Raw genomic sequence first — 7,342 nt, forward strand, 5'->3', positions numbered from 1 at the left:
TTCAGCGATACAACAAAGGATAAAAAACTGTTAGTGCATTTGCCAGGGGCAAATAATAGACTTGTTTGAGTCCGCAAGCTTGCACATGACGTGAAATATAACCCTCTCCCCATAAAGAGCTGCAAACCGCTGTGCTAAAATTTTAACCCCCTGCCACCGATGAATTCCTGACGACCCACGAGACCGGCTGCGTAAGCAGAGACTCTTAAGGAGCCTGGGTGAGGGTGTCCACTTTGTTCAAGCTGTTCAGCTGGCTGATCTTTCATTTGCATGTCAATAGAGGAGGGCTCCAGGCCTGAACGGGGAGGGAGAGACAGTGTGGCTGAGGAGCCTGGACTCTGTTTTGTAGCTCACCACCATGTGGTTGCTGGACTGCGGCGCTGCCTCCTCCTTTTTGCCAAGTTTTACAGGAAGCTTGTGAAGTGGGCTAAACTAACAGCAGCTGCTTGACATTTACGATAAAATCTGTGTCCGTAAAGCTATGCTCCCTCATTATTATATACACATATGTGCTTTAAATGTAAAAAAAAAAAAAATGTATAAGAAGTAGAGCTCGGTGATTTATCACTACGCTTTAAACCTGAATAGTCAAACACCTAAATGTCTGTTTCAGCAGGACTTGTTTTATTCAACTGGTATGGTGTTTAGTTTTTTTCTTTTTCCTTTTGCTGCACTTTAAATTGACTTAATTAACTGCAGGATCTGTTGGCTGCATTTCCTGAATCCCACACAGCAATTAATCACTGATTCTGTCCCCTGGATGGAGTTCAGTAAAACTTCACCCCTCCTGTTTTCATCTGCTGTTTTCACATAATAGTGTTTTTCTTATGGTGTTTTACATGCAAATGATGGAGTGATTCTGTTTTTTTTTTATTGCTTCAGATTATTGCATTTAAAATCGCATTTATGTTCAATTAAATAATTTACACTGTCTTGCAAAAGTATCTATATCTGCGTTTTGATATTTTGCCATTTTACAGACATACAGTGTACATTCAATGTATTTTTTCAGAATTTATTTTGAATTACACCAACAACAAACAGAGCCTAGTCTCAAAAGAGAAGAAAAATGTGCTTAAAATGATACTTAAATAAAACTGTAAGTTCATTAACAGTTTTATATTGATGCCTTTTCTCATTCGCCAAATAACTCAAGCTCAGTCATATTTAATTCAGTGTTTTTGATTTGATTTAGATCCAAACACATGAATGGGCTCTGATCTAAAACATTCCTTGAAGTTGGGTTGTATGTTTGGACTTATCCTGCTGGAAGGTGAACCTCGGTTCTCGGTTTTTCAACGAGGTCTGTTCTGTACTTACCTCTGTCCATCTTCCCGTTAGCTCTGAGCAGCTTCCCTGTCACCACAGCTTGAAGCTGCTGCCATCATTTTTTATGAAGACGATGTGAAGACGATGGTGTGATCAGGGTGATACACCATCACCTGTGTCAGTTCTGCACCACACTTAGAATAGCATAAGCTGCCGTCCGAAGGTATTTGGTTGGATGGTATTCAAGTTAGTAGTATGGAAGTAAAGGGGGTATACTATACTTTTTGAAAACCAAATATCGTTTTCCTGCAATTATTTGCTATTTCCTGTTCATCCGAGACATAAAATCCCAATTAAATACGATGTTTGTGCTTGTAATTTGACAAAATGTGAGCTTACAGTTTTAAAATGATCTTATCTGGGCTACTTGTTCTTCCAAAGAACTGCCTTGAGTTGGTAAATTAAGACATGAAACAACTCATGAAAAATTATCAGTGTCCTCCAGCTGTACAAAGTTATGAGACCTTAAGTCAAAAATGCACACTTCAAATGAACAGAAGGTAAAATTTTAATACCTCTGTGTTAAGGCTTCCTTTTGAACTTTTACTGCTTACATTTACAAAGAGAAGTAAAAAAAAAAAAAAACACAGAAAAGCAGTGTTTTTACACTCATAATGTTGCCATCATCATGTTTTTACTGTGATAGTGTTTTCAGGGGGTGAGCATTATTCGCCTCTGCCACAGAAAGAGCATATCATGTATGTATCATGTAGCACTTCAGTCTAATCTGATCTTCTTCCACATTCTGGATTGAACATTGCTGTGTGATAAGCTTGGGATGCCACGTTTTAAACTTTATCCCTGACCTGTCTGCTGTTTCTGCTGGTCTTCATGACGCTATTTTGTCAGTTCAATAATTGTCTGACAAACCTCTGATGCCTTCACAGAATAACTGGCTTCAAACTGAGATTAAGTGACATGTAGGTACCAATAGGCAACATCAGAAGACATTTGGTTGCACAGGATTTTATTTATTAGTGTCGAAGTAAAGGGTCTCTTAAAAAAAAAAATAAAAATAAATAAATAAATAAATAAACACAGTGTGTTTGATCTCCAAATTTGTAGAAAGTTGAAAAATCTAGTTTTTTTTTTCTACTTCAGCATTGTACGCTACATTGCGTTGTTCTGTCATACAAAGTGCATTAATTTGAAAATATTCCAGGGATGCTAATGCTTTTGGTAGTAACTTTGGTCCATTGTTAGCTGAGCTCTGGGTTTTTGGTTAGTTGGTCGTTGAGGTCGTGCCAGGCAGCAGGAAGCTGCTGTGCAGGAACAGACAGAGAGCAGAGGAGTTGGTCACGCTGAGTCATTTAATGTGGATCCTCCGGCTTCCTGCTTGTTGGGCAAACCTGCTGCAGACTAAGTGAACATTGGCAAAGGAAATTTAATTAATTTGCTGTTAGGGCATTAATCTTGAGTGGGACAGCTTGTTTATTGTACGGCCCAATAAATTCACCTCCTCTCTGGGCTGCTTTGGTTTGTGTGAAACTGCAGTGAGTTATTAAAACATGACAAAGCTGGAGATTGGGGCATTAGGAAATCTGCTTCCTAATATTTCCATCTAAGTTATATGTTTTTCTTCTTTTGCTTCTCTAAGCTTCATGTTTTTTTTAATCTAAAAGTGTCAAGTGATAGCTAAGTGGAAGATGGGTAAGTCAGTTTTCAACATGCAAACAGGAACATGTTGTAAATGCAATGACTGGTTTGGGGTGGATTTCACCTCTCGTTGCAGAGACAGAAGGCTGCAGCAGGCAAAGCATAAACTTTAACGAGTTGCACTAAAACAGACTGGGGTCCAACTAATCTGTTAGACCCCATCAACAACTTCCCTCTTGCAATTTATTTCACGAATTCCCCAAGTTATTAAATAAAAAATGAATGTGGTGTTTGAACTTTTAAAATAAGCAGTGATAGGCGTTTTTGAAAGCGGTCTCAAATATTCACAGATTTTTGGCTATTAGCAATCATTCATGATGTTTTAGTCCTTTGAATAACAAGGTCCACTGTGTTAGTAATTGTTTACCAGAATGTGCCAGAAATGTATTAAATGCCCTAATAAATGTGCATCAAACTTAAATCATACATCATGATTTTAAGTAAAAAAAAGATTTATAATTATTTCGATAATTATTCAATTAATTCATAGTCCTGTGCTACAAATTAATTTATGGTACATTTATTTTATCTGGAAGCCTTAACCATTATAGTCAGTGGACGGTGGTCCAATGGCTCCATTTAGTTGGTGTTTTTTAAATTGGTTTAGAGAACACTGTAGCACCTAAAACATAAAATAATTAATGGGATTCTAATGTTTCATTCATTATTCATTTTTGTAGAGCAAATATACTAATATTTAACAAATTATTTATNTTATTTTAATTAATAGCGTTTTGTTTTGAAGCGCTAACTGTATGATTACTAGTGAATATATGCAACTTTACCATAAAAAATGACAAAGATTGCTGTGATTGGATGGAATGGATCACTGAAGGGTCGAGATTGGTTGTCAATATTTAAGTGGGTGGGACTTGTCGCTCCATCTTTTGAAATCGACGGTCACCGACGCGACTCACCGAAATGACCAGCAGATGGCGACATGGAATAATACCTTGAGCAGAGAACAAGTGAAACAAAAACAAACCATTTAATTTGATCAAGCAGAAAATGTATTTATTTATTTATAATATATATATTAAAAGGATGAGCAAATTTAATGTAAATTATTATTTTCTAAATTATTAATACAAATCTAGACGATGTTCTTCTTTTCTCCTCAGATTAAAATAAATATTGTTGTATTCTCTTTGTAACCATATTAGGCTAACAGAACAGCAATTTATTCACTATTCTTCACTATTTCTTGATTGTTATGCACTAAGAATCTGTACTGTTAATATTTGAATCAAACATATATCAAAGTAATTACTCATGACGATAATACACAGTAACATTTTGCCTCTAAACATGCTTTACATCCATACCATATCATCACCACTGATTAAATATTTTTCTTAATTAGCATTGCCAATCTTCCTGACCAGTTCAGACATCTCAGTGTAGCTCCTCATAATCTCCTATTTTCATTTATCATTCATGATTAATGAAGTTTATGCTCAAGGTGACAGTAAGCATAACAGTCTTCTCCTGTGCGTCAGATTTTCTGTGTGTGATTAATGGCTTCTCTAGGTAGGGACAAGTAAAGAGCTATTCTGACCATTAAAGTAATATCTATGTATCTTCAGCAAAAACTAAAATACGCTTTACTTTTGAAAGACTTTTTTGTTGTTGTTGTTTTCTAACTTTCTAACTTTCTGTTATAGGTCAACTGATTAGTAAGCGTGAAGTCTGAGAGACAAGTGGGTGTTTGCTCATGGTGAGGAGCGAGCGGTGCTGCAGAGCAGATGGCCAGTGTTGCACAGAGTACATCTACATCCAGCAGAAAACTTTTGACCGCTTAATGATGCTATTAGGTATGCAATGACAAGATCAAATTCATAAATAATGCATGTATTTGTTCTAGAAGAGGATGAGTTGCTAGCAATGCTAATTTGTTCGTTTCTGCGTGTTAGTTTGTGCTACTTGGAGAAGAAAAAAAATCAAAAGTAGTATTTTCAATGTAAACTGTGAGAAATTAAAGCAAAGCATTGTGAAACACAAGCAGGACTGCAGGATGCTCCTGTTATCACCTGCAGCAAAATGCACCTTGCTGCCTGTGGAGTGGCATATGCAAATCTAGAGTAAAGCTGTTTTTAAAATAAATATTCTTCACTGCAGCAAATTATAAGAAAAAAAAAACTCAATCAAATGACAGTCATCAAAGCCTCTGTTGCCCTTCACTGTTGACAAAGAAGAAAAAAAGCACTGAGTCATATCGTCGTATTAAGCCAAAAGAAAAAAGTCTATATTTGCTCAGAGACGTGTGGGAGATGTGAGAAACAGCTTGGAAAGAGACTATCCTTTGACGCTGACAACATGTAGATGAGCTCAGATGACAGATGATTATAGTCTTATAGCAATGACTTTATAAAGATCCGAACAAAAAGTTACATATTTCTGCAAAAATTGGCTTGTAAATATTTACAGCCAGAGACTTTCTCTGCTGATGTAAAGACAGCTTTCCCCTCACAAAGAGTTTTGCATGTAGCTCTCCTTTGCTAGCCTGTCAGGTTTTCTGTGTGATGTTGAAAGGGTGGGATTTTATTTTGTAACCTAACACTGCTGCAGCATTCTCTACCCAATGTAGCAATCTGTTAGGTGTGTTGCTTGGTCTTCCTGATGCCGTTTGTTCACAAACTTCTGAGGCCTTCACTAAAAAAAGCTGTATTTAGAATGAGATTAAATTGTACTAGACTCTATTTACTCATTATACGGCTCCTGAGAGCAGTTTGTGCCACTATCACGCCATAGGGGCCTTAATGACATTTCATGGCACACTTTTCATATTTTATCTGTAAAGCTTTTTTAAAAAATAATTCTTTTCGCTTACAATTTGTGTTTATCTGTCACATAATGATGTAACAATCAAAGTTTGGATGCACAAACTGTGAAAACAAAGTAGATGCAGGGATAAAAAATAAAATAAATGAAGGAAGAAATCCAAGTAATTCAATAAATCATTATGAATAAAAAAAATTAAAGAGAGCTCTAATAAATAAGTACACTGATTAAGCTAAATTATGAGTCTTGAATCAAAATGCTGACATCATCCATATCATATGTAGATTTTAAAAAAAAATTTTTTACTCAATTTTAAATTTGTTTTTGTGAGAAAGTTCTGAATTAATTCCTAATTCTTCCGGTCTCATTCCTCAATAAAATCCTCCAGTAATAGACGGCAATACAGCTGAGATCAGCACGCACCGAACTGAGCTTGTGTCAGCATCTTGTCTTCTGTGCTGTAGTACTGATTCTTAAGAAACTAAGTAATAAAGTTCACAGCAGTGATACAGCAGCACATACCCGTCCCATGTTTGTTATTGAATTCCTGTTATCACAGCCCAGCTACATGTCCAATAGGTGCTTGGAAATCTCTCCTCCTTTCTTCACACGCAGTCATCAGATCATGACATGCTGGCTGTGTCAGGATCCCCGGTAGATATTTTAAATTAAAGAAGGTGCAATTACAGCATCGACAACTTATATTAGTTGCATCAACACCTTTGGAGGAGCTCCTTCGCTCAAAGTCTCAGTCATGCAGTCCGTGTAAATCACTGTTACAGTCCAGCAGGATGTGATGTACAATATCTGTAGCCATGGCAACAGCAACTGAAATTCTTTTTTTTATTTATTTATTTTTAAAAACTCAGCGACAATGAAAATTTCAGTCACTATGTCAGGACAAAGTCAAACACAGGAGCTGTAATTTGAAGCTTGTCTGTTTCATCTGTTGTGCGAGGTTATTTTCAGCTCCTCAGAAGATCTAAGCCACGCGGAACGAGAACATCAGAGTGGTAAACACAAACAAAACCAGAATGCAGTCACACCGGCCTCTGTCACAAGTGACATGTCCTCTCTGCCCGTCTTGGCGGGCCAGACGTGTTTCCGATACACAAAGTCTGACAAACAACTTACGGCTCACCGCTGGAACCACAGAGATACACACAAAGACTGCGCAGGCTGCTGTGTGATTCATGCAGACAAACACAAGACGAGACTTTTGTCTCTAATCCTCTGTCACGGACAAAGCAGACAATTCACGATGCCAGAGGCCATTCAAAATTCATCGTTTTTTACTCCAAGAGAAGAGATTCATTCAAACTTTAATAGCCAGAAAATATCCTGTGAGGTGAGAAGATTAGAAATAACACCACAATTCTTTTTTTTCTTTTTTTTTTTTTTCAGTTATGCTGGTGACCTGAATGTGGGAATAAACTGTAAACCTAAATGAACATATAGCAGAAGCTCTGTTGTTCTCAGTTGTTTAATGAACTGCACTTATGTGCAATGTACAACCTCCATGTTTTGAGTTCTTTTTCATAATTGTTGGCTGCTGTATTAATTATAGATTGCCAAA

This window comes from Poecilia formosa, unplaced genomic scaffold (assembly GCF_000485575.1).
Source record: "Poecilia formosa unplaced genomic scaffold, Poecilia_formosa-5.1.2 Scaffold260, whole genome shotgun sequence".
NCBI lineage: Eukaryota > Metazoa > Chordata > Actinopteri > Cyprinodontiformes > Poeciliidae > Poecilia > Poecilia formosa.